Source organism: Pogona vitticeps, chromosome 12, assembly GCF_051106095.1.
Source record: "Pogona vitticeps strain Pit_001003342236 chromosome 12, PviZW2.1, whole genome shotgun sequence".
In the NCBI taxonomy this organism is placed as follows: Eukaryota; Metazoa; Chordata; class Lepidosauria; order Squamata; family Agamidae; genus Pogona; species Pogona vitticeps.
In genome coordinates, this window is record NC_135794.1 from 5,035,408 (window position 1) to 5,051,006 (window position 15,599).

The 15,599-nt window shown below is 35.7% G+C and overlaps 1 protein-coding gene across 16 annotated transcripts in view; it reads left to right on the forward strand.

Annotated features, from left to right (window-relative positions):
* The window catches only part of PEAK1 (pseudopodium enriched atypical kinase 1), a 60,542-nt gene that overhangs the window by 1,880 nt on the left and 43,063 nt on the right, over window positions 1-15,599 (forward strand). For 10 of the 16 annotated variants that reach the window (XR_013538938.1, XR_012081519.2, XR_012081518.2 and 7 more), the window contains exon 2: window positions 14,650-14,755. The exons of the other annotated variants lie outside the window; for them this stretch is intronic. The gene's annotated coding sequence lies outside the window, so the exon portion shown is untranslated. The remainder of the gene's footprint in view (window positions 1-14,649; window positions 14,756-15,599) is intronic. 16 annotated transcript variants of the gene reach the window in all.

The window sequence follows — 15,599 nt, forward strand, 5'->3', positions numbered from 1 at the left end:
TATCTGCTTTAGCTTGAGGATTTGTCATTTGGCTAGGTCTCCTGCTATTGGTTTCATTAGGCTGCTGTCATTAAAGTCAAGGGCAGTCAGAATTTGAAAACTGGGTGCCTGGACATCACAGGCAAAGAGCACATTCCAGAGTTCCAGAAGGTTTTTGTGATTTTCAGTGGCTTTTTTCATTACTTCAGATATCCTGCTTGATTTCCCCTTCTCGCCGCCCAAAGGGAAATAGTAGACAGAGTCTCAGCCTGTGGTTTCTAGAACTTATAATCGTTTCACTCTGCTCCTGTAATGGGAACACCATACAGGAAACTGACACAAATACAGTCTCAGGGATGGATTTCTTTATTCTTGGCCTTTGTCAGTTCTTGCTTTTGCTTGACTAAATACCACCATACTCCCCAATGTATTGACCCTTTAATGTTTCCCTTCCTTCAAGCATTTGGACAGCTTATGGAGGAAAAGTGAGATTACTCCTGAGTCTTGGTCATCTGTATTCTATCTTGCAGTGTTTATTTATTTGGCTGGCCTTGAAGATGCCAATATTGTTCTGCTTGGATGGCTTTTTTGATGGGAAAAACGTTAGTTGATAACGTAGACAAATAAGCTTTTGGTTTTTCTTCCCTTAACAGAGACTACCTGTAAGAATTAGAGCTGTAATATTTGGGACATTTAGTTAACCAGAAATCTAAAAGGTTTGTTCTGGTGCCATGGCATGTTACTTTTTATCCTGCGTTTGTAGGGCTGATTTCTAAATATTAAATGTTCCTTCTTATACATTTGAAATATTTCTCCAGACCAGTCAGTATGTAGATGTTCAAAAAAGTAAAGGTTCTTTTCTATATTCATTTGATTGATTGTGCTGTCTTTTTCAAGTCTGCTCAGAAGTAAGCTTTACTGAATTCAGTGCTACTTCTAGGTAAATATTGATAAGATTGTGGCTTAACTTGTAATTGCTGCCTTAATTGAGACAAAAATACTTGGGACCTATCATCCTTTGGGGACTTTTTTTTTACACTATTCTACTGAACTTGCAGAAGTATACTAAAGTACCTTAAAAAGTACAACATTCATGAAAACATGTGGATGCTAATAGTTTTGTTTTTGCTGGCTACATTAACTACCTATGCATAGAAATTAGATGCTGAAAGTCTCCTTTTTTATTATACTCTTGACTGTTGTGAATGCATCAAACCTACTTCTTGCTAGAATATGACAGAAAGCTGTTGCAATGCAAGAGAGCCAGTAAGGAAGTAAGGAGGCAGTCACCTATTACTAGTCTTCCATACAGATCCACTTTTTCAAAATCTGCAATGCCTTTTCACAGTTCTGCAAGCTGGAGTTTTGGGAGGGCAATGTATTTTCCCACTATGGTTTGGAGAGCTGTATGTTTACAAGGAACATGGCATTAAGTTAAAATTAAATGATGGTTTTGTCTACTTTAAAGATCTTGAAACTTTTTTTCTGTTTTACAGCAGAAGTACTGTAGAAAATTGAAGCACTTGAAAAGCTGAAGATTTTGATTGGATTACATTTTGTATTAACAGATTTTTTTTCCTGGCGAGGCTACTTTGAGAGTTTTTGACAGGAACATAGCTGCTGATGAGTTATACAGATTCAAGATTCTTTCTGGCAAAATTTTGATTTCAGTTGTGTTTCATGTTAGGGGATGGAATCTCATTTGTTCCCAAAAATGTGTTAGAAATTAGTTATTCAGCTATCTGAATTTCCCCTGAGTAATCCTCCACTCAATTCATACAGGTTTACCTCATCAAGGAATCCAGAAATACAGTGGTGCCTCACTAGACGATGTTAATCCGTTCCATTGAAATCGCTATCTTGTGAAAACATTGTCTAGCGAAAAGCGTTCCCCATTGGAATGCATTGAAACCCGCTTAGTGTGTTCCAATGGGGAAAATAGTCATCGTCCAGCGAAAATCCCCCATAGGGAAGCCATTTTGCAGAGCCGCCGATCAGCTGTAAAAACCGTCGTTTTGCAAAAAAACGGTCCGCGAAGCACGGACCAAATCATTGTCCAGCGAAATCCCCCATAGGAAACACTGTTTTGTGAATCACTATAGGGATCGCAAAAAGTCATTCTAGCAAAAAAAAACGTTTTGCGTGGTAATTGTCTTGCGAGGTACCACTGTACAGATAACTTCATTTGTTGACTTCCTACATTGCTTAGTAATTGTTCCTTTTATCATGATTCAGATGACTTACAACTGACTTAGAACAACACATAAAATACACTTCTGAAGCATGAAATGCAAACTTTAAAGCGAAGCACCTTACAGTTTATTGCTGAGATTCTCTGTGATGTTCAGTTTCATGTTTCTACACAAGATATTTTGCTGCAGTGGACCAACATTTCCTCAAAGTTTTTTTTTCTAAATTAAACACAAAGCTACAAGTGTTTTCCTTGGTAATTTACAAGCTTATCTGCAGTTCTATGTTCGGTTGTTTTAAGGTAGATATATTTAATTTTATGAAAGTTAGTTCTGAGTAAGATGTACAGAACAAAGCTGCATAGCTTTGTTTTTGTGACTGGCACTGTGTGTCAGTGGAAGTCACACTTGAGTAATGTAACATTCTAAGTAGGGCGAACTATTAGGTTTTGGTGTTACATAGATTAGATTAGGCATCATTCAGTCTCGAGAGACTATGATAACATGCTCCGAATAGAGGACTTGGAACCACGTCTAGAGTAGCTGAGAAGGCCAATTCGAGAGTGACCATCCCTTCCACACTGAAGACAAATATAATCTGTCCCCTGTCCAGCTACCTGATTTTGCTGGTTTCAGGACTGCCTCTTTGCCTCGGCCTGCTGGACAAATGTCTCTTCAAAATGGGAGAGGTCATGACGCACCGCCTGCCTCCGGGCTGAATGCTGAGATATTACATAGATTGCATGACATAATTTGAATATTGCAGATGATTCAGGCCAGAATCCTGTTAAGAAAGAACATGCACACGAGAACCACCACACAGCAGGTTTTCCCCTCTGGCAGGCCTACTTTCATGTGACAGTCATGCAACTGTACAACCTTGCTATCAGTACAAGACCATGCAAAGAGGTGTTTGCTCCCTCAACAGAATTCTGGACTTTTTAGTCACCTGTACATAAAAATTATCTTTGTCAAAGAAATGGCTCTTCTAAACTTCTACATTCTTCTTCTTTTAGAAGTGGAAGTGATCAATCATTTACTCTTTCATAATTTCTTAGAAGTTTGTGTGATGTAAGCAACTGCTCAAGTATTGTGCTTTATACATAGTTCAGAATCCTTGGGAAAAGGAGAACTAAGATTCCTGTTGATCTTGGTAAATAATGCTTTTTGTTAATAGTTCCTTTAGTTGGAAGTATATTAATTTCAAGACTATATATGTAAAAGGGTAACTGTTTGCAACTAACATGAAGTTTATAACTGCATATACTCATCTCTTTTCACATTCTCTTCTTGACAACTCTGTAACCAAAGTTCCATGGGGCTTAGGTTCTTTAAAGTGCTATCTGTGTGGATGGCTCCATATAAAATAAGGCTAACATAGTACAGTATATAAACATTTGCTCTCTAGGTAGAGCTATGAAAATTTCATATGAATTTGAGATAATTAATGTATAAAATGGATTAAGAAATTTATTACAATTTCTTCTTTTTTTTTAATTTCAAGTTAGCCAGACCTCTGATGTCATTTTTACCCTTGTATTTTTAAATTCTGTTTCTGTGCATGGCTAGAAAATGTTGTCATTTCTTGATATAAGGGGGAGAAATCCCATTCTGTCTTCTATCTACTTTCAGTCATCTTAGGGTTGGGTTTGAGGATGGGTTTTTTTTGTTTGCTTTGTTTTTATTATTTATTTTGTTTTGTTATTGTTTCCCTCATCCAGAGAAGCCAGAAATTGTGCTGGGAAGCAGCACCCATTCAATTAAAAATAATTTGTTGCCTCAGTTTAAGCATTCTAACCAATATCTATTGGCCACTCTTGCATTCTAATATGGATTAGTATTTTGACAACCATACACTGTATACAGAGGTAGAAATATAAGGTTGTGATGTTGTTGTTGTAGTAGTAGTAGTAGCTGAGGGTGCAAATTCAAAATGAACCAAGAATAGGCTTGTTCTTAATACATGTTCCCCATTATTCACTGTACAAAATACAGCCTGTGTTGTGAAAATATGTACTACTTTCAATCATTGAAGTGTAAATTCATAGATGAAATTGTGAATCTTAACTTCCTTTTAAGTCGAATACAGAACAGGTAATAAGTACAGTACCTAGAAACAAAAAATGTTTGACAGTAGAACTTTCAGCTTAGTTCTGTAGTTATAGCAGAAAATGAATGTTTCTTTTAGTTACCAAAACACAATCCTGTTGCTTAGCAGAATAAATTGCTCTAGAGTAGGCCTATTGAATCAGTGAGTATTTAGACAGTCAGTTCCTTCATAAGTTCCACTGATTCAAATGGGCCTACTCTAATTACAACTTACTATGGTAAAGTAAGTCACAGTTAGAGTAGGCGCATTGAATCAGTGGAATTTATGGAGGCCTACTCTTGTGTGGTTTACTATGTTAATTAAGCAACCGGATTTTGGCAATTGAATCAGGCAATTGTGAAACGTAAACAATCTCAAATTCAACATGTTAATTACTTAGTGAGAACATGCACCATCACATAAAAGACATTGGAATTATTTGTGTCATTCTGTGGTGAATGTTTTGGTCAGCATCAGTCATGTGGGTCAGAATCCTGTTACCATATACAGTCAAGATGATAATCATGCAAGTAAATCTCCCTCTTCAGCAGTCTTTCATGACCCCAGTCCACTGGCAAAGCAAACAATGTTCTTATGAACAATAAGTGAAGAGTAAGAACTACTCACACAAATGCCCTTATATACACAGTTTTATCCCAGTGAGATTTAGATACAGTATTTAGCAATCATAAGGGGGCTTTCCAAATTTGGTTAAATATCTTAGGGTTTCCCAGATATTTTGAAATAAAGTTTAATTTTAACAATACCACTTATCAGTCAAACTATTAAAAGCAATGCCAATCACTCAAAGAAACTATTAAAGTACTGTAATGCCAGAGATTTTAATAATAACAATGCTCTGTCAATTCAGACTAATAGCAATCCTTTTCAGTAAGGCCAGAGATTTCCAGTGTTACATCATGGAGAAAGGGGAGCTCTAGCTTTGAACTAATTTCAGTTGGAGTTGCAAAATACTGTAGTCTGTCATTTCTCATCTCCCTACATTGACATTAATATATATGCATCTCTGGAAATATAAACCTAGTTTGAGAGCACCAAAATGTTTTAATGATGTCTTCTAGCCTAATAATAATAATATGCACCGAAGTCAATTATGAGTTATGGAGAACCCTTTTCAGAGTTTTCTAGGTACAAAATAATCAGAAGTGGTTTATCATCCCCTTCTACTAGGGTTATTCTGGGACTATACAGCTTTCCCAAGGCTACACAAACTGGGTCTTCTCCTCCAAGGCAGAAGAGAAATCAAACTCCCAACCTCTGCCTCTGCAGCCAGATATCTAAACCCCTGAACTGTCTAGCCAGTGTCCTCTAATGTAGACTAGATATTTGGATAAATAAATTTAGAGATTTTAAAATTGCTTTTAATGTGTGTTCACAAATGTTTAATTGTTCTTAACATAGTTTTTGTAGAGTATTTTAAACCTGTGACTATTGTATTTTTTTTAATTGTTATGAGCTACCTTGGATCCCCTATAGATAGAAAGGCAGCATATATTTATATTATTATACAAATATATAAATAGAAAGATTAATTTAGATAATCTACATAGAGCTCTCCTTGAACTCCACAAAATTGAGGCCCACATCTAAGAACTGTTGAATCATATTTGCAAGACATTTTCAAAAAGGTACAAGTACAAAACCTCATAATATAGAAATTGATAATTCTATTTCATCATGAGATATCTGAGATATAACACATTTAAGTAAAAATATCCCCACATTAGATTTTTTAAAAAAGCATTTTAACAATAAAAATCAAAACAGTTTCAAATAATTTTTAAAATTGAATTTCTGTTATTAAAAAAATGTTCATATTCACCCACTCTGCTGTCCACCAGCTCCAAAGATAAATGTTATAAATGAGGAGATTACCAGTGCTATTGGCAGTCATAACAGTTGAGGTTAAAAAACTTCAGATAGTCCAGAATCATACAGCTAGGGTCTTGGCTAGGGCTCTTTAAAAAGGTGTATCGTTTTTATAATAGCTTTACTGGCTGCTAACCTGTTTTCAGGCACATTCAGAGCACTGGTTATGACCTGTAAAGCCCTATACAATGTGGGCCGTTGCTGTGTGAAAGACCCATGTTTCCCATATCAATCTTCCCTGGTTTTAAAATATCCAGAAATTTCCTTCCCTGCACTAAGGGGTTAAAGCTTTCAATATCCTCATTTATAGATGTCTAAATATTATATCATTATTTTAAGAGCTCAGTGTGGTTATGATAGTTATTGTGATTTTGTGGATATTGTGACTGTATGTCTTAAATCTCTTCTAAGCTTTTTTATACTATGAGTTAATAAGGTGCACCGCTGTGTGGAATGTTGTTCTGCAGCATTTAAAACACCTGTTCTTACCCTTACATGCTGTTGGTAACGGTTGCCATGTAAAACGTTCTGCAAGAGCTTTTCCGATTTAAGATGAAAATTCTAAATCATTAGACATATATTCTCCGCTCTTAAAGGATCTTTATTTCTGGTAAGTTTGTGGTGTTTCTCTCATCAGTGTGGTTATCTCCACCATCTTATGTATTTAAAGAATTAAATTGATTACAGTATTTCTGTTATTTGTGCTGCTTTCATCAAGGATGCCTAAGCCAGTTGCCTTTCTAGATAGTGTTGATATTGACATAGTCAAACACCATATTTCAAATTGCATTTGACAATGTAATGCAAGATGTATGTATTTGTAAACATTATCTATTTGCATTGTCATAGACTACATTTTCTTTGTATTTTATAAGACAGACTTCGCTGTTTGTTGGCTGTCACTGATGAAAATACACAATGCTGTTGCCAAAAATGGAGATGAAAAGAGATGTGTCATTAGAGAGGTAGATGAGGAAGACACTGTATTGGAATGTGTTGTTGGTAAGCTGCGGAATATCTAAGGTCAGAGTATCTTGTACATTTGGTGATTGTGCATCAAAATAGGTATGCCTGTTGCTAAATAACTGTAATATAACATACCTTACTAAGATGGTTTGGCCAGCACAAAAATGCAAAACCATGATAAAATACTACCAATATTTTACAAATAAAATACGATGAGTGACACTGGTAAAGTTATTTTAAAATGGAAGAATGAAGCATTCAGTTCAAAACTGAGTAAACACATTTCAGCTCCATCGTTCCTTTCACTAGATTTCTGCAGTAGGCAGCATATCAGATATCTAACCTTGTCTGCATTTAAGTTAAATCACATATAAGTGCCTATTATGCATATCAGATAGGGCAATAAAAATCAGTGGAGCACTGCAGGGAGAATGCACAAGCTAAGTAATGAAATACTATCTTTAACAGTAAAGAATATTTGAATAGAGTAGTATAATTTTGCCAAAGTGTCATTGACATGTTACTTACTGCCTCCTATTTGCCTTTTCATTTAGATTAAATTGCAAGTACAAAGGAATGAAGGAAAAAGTCCATTAAAAGATAAGAAAGTGAAGCTGCTGTTAGGAGAGTGGAGGCAAACAGAATCAAATGCCTGGGTTGTGGATGAATGATTCATTGGATTACTGAAATGATTAGAAATAAATATTTATAGATAAGCAATAGCCCACAATTCTTAAAGTCGCAGTATTATAGCATTTGGGTTATGTATATAGTTAAGAAATAATATACATCATAAAAGTGGAAGTAACAAGCATCAGAAGAAACATTTCATAATGGTAGTTACTTTTTAAAAACATGATATACAATTATTTGTGCTCCATGGATACAATATGGAAACAGTGTTAAGTACATTGTCAGGTGAAACAAATCATTAATACAGATAAAAATCTGTTTCAACTATTTAAAACTAGTTTAATACAACAGCAGCAAAATAACACCTGGCATTGAAAGATCCTGACCAGCAGCCAAAAGTGTATTTGAATAAAAAATGTTTCTTCTGCCAGTAGACGGACAGCTGGAGGGGAGGACAGACTAGCCTCCTCCAAAGAGAGTTCCATAGTTTGGAAGCTGTTACAGAGAAGGCCCTCACTCTTGCCCTCAGTGAGCATGTCTGTGAGGGTGGTGAAACAGATAAACACCAGTCCTGAGAATCTTAACACCTTGGCAGGGTTATACATTAAATGGTTATTTTGGCAAGTTCTTTAATCCAAGCTGTTCCACTTGCTGAGGATGGAGAGATGAATCTCAGTCTACCATGTAGGGAACAGCAGCTGTAGAGAATTTTTGTGCCTAATGGGCAACATACAAGTAGGATCTACAAGAAAATTCCAGCATACTGTATTTCTGTGGGCTGTCATCCATGAATTCTGAAAATCCCGTGCTAATCTAGTAAACTCAATAGTTGATATTCTAATGGACTACCACGTGGAATCTGGAGGGTTTGTCCCACAGACTTAAAAATTGGTGCATTTGAGGTATACTAAAATCATTGACAGTTTTATGATTGATTACATTGAATGGTGCTCTGTGCTTGGGATTAGTAAAGTTATCAAGGTAGAGATTATAAGAAATAAAAGTATATTCTTTCAAGAGCTCTGAGGAATTATCCAGATGGTAAATTGGAAGGTGGGTGGTAAATTATGTTTAGACAGTCCCTGGTAAATAGATAGTTTTGGTATCTGGCTCCGGAGCCAGAGGTTGAGAGTTTGATTCCCCACTGTGCCTCCTTGACGAGGCTGTATTTAATGATCCATAGGGTTCTTCTCAGCTCTGCAGTTCTAAGATGGTGGTGGTGGTAATTTAACTGTATTATTTAATAATTCCAATAGTTTCTCTAAATATATAATCTGGCAACACTACATTCTTAATAAAATAATATATTGTAAATGTAAACAAAGAATGGTTAGAAGTAACTGTACTGTTACACACAGCAGAAAAGGAATTCAGTATGATTTAAGTGGAGATTGAAAACATTTTTTAACAGGAAGATGTCACATTTAATACCTATTTTTGGATGTTGATGTATATAGCCTGCATAACAAAATTAATTTTTTTAAAAAATGAGATTGAAATTGGTTGCATGAGTGTGTGGTTTATAAGTTATAGAGAAATTGGGCAACTGTATACTTGCCAAAATTGGGCAAATGCACAGTTAGTCTGTCTATCTGGAGAGTCCTGGCCATGCAGAATTTGAATAGAACCATTATGGTCCTTTTTATGACATTGGAGCTTAGATTATTGTCAGAGAAATGGCTTTGTTTCAAAAGTAGCATTCTCAGTATAGTGGTGGAAAACAGTCCTGAGTAAAGTTTACTGTAAATAGTGTTTTGAAGTTCAGAATACAACAGCATTATTTGTAAGTTAATTTCTTTGAGGCACTGTAGGTTGTATAACTATGCTTTACATCTTTGTGAACTGTTTGTAAATAGTTTATTATAAACTATAAAATGTAAAAATAATCCAGAAGAGAAAGATACAGACATAAATCACAGTTTATAATACTATTACTGCATATGCCAGTCTTTGCAATTCTGTTGGCTTAATTATGCTTTTTTTTAAAACTTTGGCTGCTGTTCTATTAAAAAAAATTATCCATATGGCTTTCTTTTAATTACCTCTAAAACACGGTAGGTACAATTTTATTATATATTGTTTTAAATAAATAAATAGCTTATTGTTTATATAGTTTTAAGTCCTTATTTATTTATTTATATTACAAAGGCAACTTTTCATAATGGCCGGACTCCTGCAGTTGTATAGTATGACTGCTTTGTGGATGGAGCACTCTGCCTTTGCTCAAGCAATTTGCAACTTGCCATTAGGAAAGCCAAATATCACTTCATTAAAAAGGAGAGCTATGCATGCAGAAGAATACACAGGTGAATACCCAATTGTGCCATTGATATGAAAAGGCAATCATGCGTGTAGTGAACCATTGCACATGCAGAAACAAGAAAGAGGATTTTGGCCAATGACATCTAAATATCCAGTGATGGGCACTAAAATCAAAGAAATACTATTTTGCATGTGAGCAGATTCATTCATAGGCTACCTTCAGGATAGTCTGATCATTTGCATTTTATGCCTTTAACTACCTGTACTGTACAGTATGTTGACAATTAAATACAAATGACTGCTTTCCAAATGAAATGTTTATCTTAAACAGAGACATGTTATTTTTTACATGTCTCTGTTTCTGGAAAGTTTGTAAAAGTATTTTTGCGTGTTCCTTCACATATGCAAAGAGCCATACAGAAGTCAGTCAAATTGCCCCCTTTAAGGCCACAGTCTCTGTGTTCAAAGTTTTGAATTATGCTTCTAGATAGCGTAATTGTCTTTTATTTGGCTGCTGACCAATGTTATGGAAACTATCATAACAGCTGCATATCAGGAAGTGTGCAAGTTACAATATAAGAATGTTGATTTTAAATCACCTTATTGTGAATCCATCTATTCCAGAAAAGTATCAGTTCGTCATAATGTGTGGACTGGCCAGATGGATTACTAAAGGGCTAGCATTACAAGTTGAGGGAATCTGTGGATTTTTTTTATATGGTCTAGCCATCTGGAAAAATCTATATGGGCCATTAAACGTAATGCAGATCAAAGTTTAGGTTTAATTTTATCTTCTCCTAATAGGTATTCCGAAATACTTCCTAGGATGTCTCATGTTCTTAGAACTTAGAAAATTCTATCTTCTCTGTAATATTTGTTTATAATATGTTACACATTTGAGATATCCAGAATTTTTGGTTCTGTTTATTTATTTATTTATTACATTTATATCCTGCCTTCCCTCATGTGAGCACAAGGTGGCACATGGGCTTTTTGTCTCCACTTCGTCTTCTACAGCAACCTCTCAGCCTGAAGTGGGTCAAGCTGAGAGAGTGTGACTAGCCTAAGGGCACTCTATATACTTCATGGCAAGTCAGAATAAGAGCCCAGGTCTCCCAAATCCTAGACCAGTATTATCCACTGCATTACATCCAGGATGTCTCTCCACAGGAGGTTGAGTTCCCCTCAAATAATGCAAATGTTTGTTGTTTCTTTTAAATCAGCTTGAGATCTGGAAAGTAATATAGTGCCATTTAAGATTAAAGATTTAGTCTTGTCTATTTTAGTTCATGAAATAACACTTATATAAGAAACTAGGCAACTGAAAGGGGAAAACTATTAGCTAGCACAAGCTTCGTAAGGTTTCTGTACTCCCAGATGGGATTAGTTTTAAAACTCTCAGGGGAATATAATTTCTGTGTCTTTGAAAATAGTAGGGACAGATTTGTAGTATAATCTGCTTTCCACAGAACCCCGAATAATTGAAATGTTTGAAAGCTTCAGAGAACTGCAGTTCTGTTCTGTAGATTTTTGTGCTCTCTCTCTACGAGACCAGTTATTTAAAATATAGCAGTTAGACTGAAAATGAAGATGTCATAAATTATGGCAGGAACAGATTATAAAATGCTTTATATTCAAATAAATTGTTTGTTGTATGTATCTTTGTCAGAAAGTGATTCGTTGTAAAATCTATAGCTTTAAAAGGACGCATGTGAGGGAGTATGAGCCAAAAAGTTATTTTCTCGAAACACACACACACCATTTTCTATTAAGTGAACTGTCTTTTTGTTGTTCTGCTCCACCACTATGCTATTGTCTGTCCGTTATAGACAATTTCATGAATAGGCAATTATTCTCCTTATTTACTTCCTGTACATCTTATGTTTTGCTGCTAATTATATATAATGTTTGTACGAGTGCAGAAAAAGTCATGTGTTCACTGGGCTGGGATAATTGGCACTCAAGAAGATTAGAATTTCTTCTGCAGTTGTCATACATTTTCTCTGTCATAGCTCAGAAAGCAAGCATAGTTAAATGGCCTTGAAATGGATTTATTCTGTGCCCCCAAATCACATGTCCTCGTTCTGTAGCTTTGAGAATATTTGCTTGTGTACTTAAAGGTGTACTGATCTTACCTGCTTTTGTGCCCTGCCTGGAGAATAAATATACAACATGCTCTGACCCTTATTCTATGCTGTTCACACAGAAGCTCCTTGCCCTGTAAGATTCAAAAGGTATCTTGTTTTTTATATTTTAGTGTCCTAATAAAAATATTGCCTATACTTGCTTTTGGATTTCTTTCTCTTATGAAAAGCAAGTGCCTCATATTTTGTTCTTAAGAGTTCTTTCCATACACCTCAACAAACCAAAGTATATTATGAATCCAAGATGTAAAAGGATGCAGAAGGATATGCAAGGCTAATCAAGCTTTTTTCCCCCCCAAAGGCAAGAGTAGATGATACTTTTTTTTGTACCACTGAAATCTCACAGAGAGAACCTAGCTTTTAATGCTGTATGAGTCATCATCATATTTGGCATTGCAGAGCTGGGGGTGAAGTAGAGAAAACATAAAAAGTTCAAAATTCATGGCCAGATGTACGGGCCAGGTTCTCTTTTTTACACAAGCTCCAAAATGAGAATGTCAGGATCCACTCACAGTTGGTAGATCTGATTTCACCTCTAGTGATGTGGATTAGAAAGAACTGTGAATCATCAACACTCTCTCTCTCTCTCTCTCTCTCTCTCTCTCTCTCTCTCTCTCTCTCTCTCTCTCTCTCTCTCTCTCCATCCCTTAGATCAAAATATGGATTCATTTCTGGTTGGGTAAGAGAGGCACATAGAAACAGAACAAAGCCTATGTCAGAGAAGTTGAGATGAAATTTAGTTTACATATGAAATAAACTAATTTCAGCCAGATTAATTGTATTGCTGTACTTGTTGGTTGGAGAAGATAGTTGTCCTCAGTTTGAAGTCCTCCATAGGTAATGTTAGGAACTTGTCTTAAACAAAGAACCTGGTCCATACATCTGCCCATGGATTTTTCTGCACCAAACCCAGTTCTAAAATGGGAACATTTGGAAAAGGTTCATGAATTTTCTACCATACCAATTTACTTTATGTCTGTGACTACTACATTTCATCATAAGCAAATACTTTCATTCTTCTAGTTTAGTCTGCATGGGCTCTGATCCTGAATGCACACCTTAGTCTGTCGGCAATGAAGCTGAAGAACCAGTCATAGAATTCTGTGAAGCCAACAACCTGTTTATGCCAAATATAATCAGGCAATGAAACAGATTATTATACACAAAGGCTACATCCCAAAGCCAATCCACCATCTACATAATTGAAAGATGTAGATGGGGAAGCTGTAGTCTCTCTGCCAAAACAAGACAAGGAACTAATTGTCTCACTAGAGACCAAAGCAAATATATATAGGCTGAAATCCGTTCCTTGGTGTACAAGGTTGCACTAGTGTAAGCCCATTGAATAAGTGGGGGGTTTCTGAGTTAACTACATAAAGTAAGTTGCAACTAGGCTATGCAGATTTGAATCTGGAGTTTATGGAGAATTTCCTCCATAGTATGGTATTCCTGATTATAAAGTACAGATATGAAAACTGGAGGGTGAAGAATGCTGAAAAGAAAAAGGATGGAAGATTTATATGATTTGAAGAAAAACCAAAGTATAAAACGACAGCAAACTCATCTGATTTATTTGAAATGTGATTCTGAAAGGTAGTTTTACAGATACTGTGGGCAGCCAGAAAGATGAGTACTCGATTGACTCACGATTGAACTTTCCTAGAAGCAAAAACGACAAAATTGAGGCTATCATACTTTGGGCGCGTCACAATAAGACAAGACTCCCTGGAAGTGATTACAACACTGGAAAAAGTTGAAAGCGACAAGAAAATAGCAAAGACCAAACAGAGGGATTGACTCAGTGAAGGGACAAGACCTGTGGAAACCAAGAACACAGAGTATTTCCTTGACTGTCCTCTTTGCTCCATGATAGTGGTAACGCTGAAATGCCAAAAGATAAGCATCACACCTTTAGGTCAAATATCACGCTTATTGTCCAAGCAAGGGAACTCTCCTCGTCTTAACAACTTTGGCAAGCTAGAAATATGTTAAACTTAGTTTACTTCTTAATTTTTCAAGAGCTTTTGGCATTTGAGACTACTTTTACCATGCCTGCTTGGCAGTTGGCCCAGAGGCTGCTTGAACTATGCCCAATGCTTCTGTTGCAGAATGGTATAAATAGCTTAACTTAATCCCCTTATATGTTCACAGTTATCTTGAGTCTTAAGGATCCGGTTTGCAGAGGATCACAGAATGTTTTTTAAAAATGCAGATGTCTAAAGATGTACAGTGTGCGTGTATACTCTTATCACATATTTTATTTTATATTTAAAGGAAACTAATCAAGTACGTGTATGGAAATGTCCACTGCAGATCTAATCCCTACTACTTTTCCTTAATGAATTTTGGGCTGTTCATGCTGTTATCCATGTTTTCTGTTCTTTTAAAAATGTCACATTTGAAGGAAGTTCGAGACAAAATGTGAAAAATCATTTATAGATTTAAAATCAACTTTAAAATTTCTTATCTGAATTTTACTTTGCTTTAATTTTAACAGTGAGAAATATGCAAAATCTGAAGAAAAAATGGAAATCCAAAAGTGTGTCCTTCAAAATGGCATTCAAACCCTGGTCTTGGCTATTCCACACGAAAATCATTTTAAGGTATTATATAGTTTTATAGTTAGTGTGCAATATCTTAGCTGCTACAAAACCATCATCACTTTTATGTGATTCATGTTGTTTTGTTCTGTATTATGAAACCCAAGAATACTGTATGAAGTAAGTGAGAGGCAGCATAATATTTATTCCTTTGTATTATGTCGTGTGGTGATGTTGCATTGGCCATAGGCAGTGATACAGGACTGTCCAAGATCAGGGGGATTCATGACATCCATCTCTGTATACTAGTTTGAATGGGCTGAAATTTCCTTTTCTGACCAGTAGCCCTGGAGGTTTCTAGTTCTAACCCACAGCATTCAACAGGAATATGTAGACCAGGATTAAAAGTATTATTAAAATTAATTCTCTTGATCTACAGGATTTATAAACTACTTTTTTAAAGTGTAGCCTGCTCCCTTGGCTGCATAGGAAATTGGTACAGATATTGTGAGAAGAGGGCCTAAAAGTCTTTGAAGTATAGCTTGTATATGAGCTATTCTAAGATGAAACTGGACCTGTATGCTCCTCATTTAAGAAATTAAGAGTGGTTTGTAGGAGCTGATATTTAAGGATAGCTATTCAAGTTTTTTTTAAACTTGGGATCATTGTTATATTTATAGAAAAATGGCAGTTTGAGTATTTTGTGGCAAGTTCATTGTTCAGTTATTTTAAAAGCTTTTGTGCCAATGGTAAAATTAATAACGTATACTTTCCTGATGTGTCAGCAAGTGTGCCAAACATGCTAAATATAAATTGGTCAGGTCTAGATATTCAGAAAAACATTTCAGTTCAGAAATTTCCAGGGGCAGAAAATGCATTACTGGGGTTCCCAGAAAGTAGAACAAAG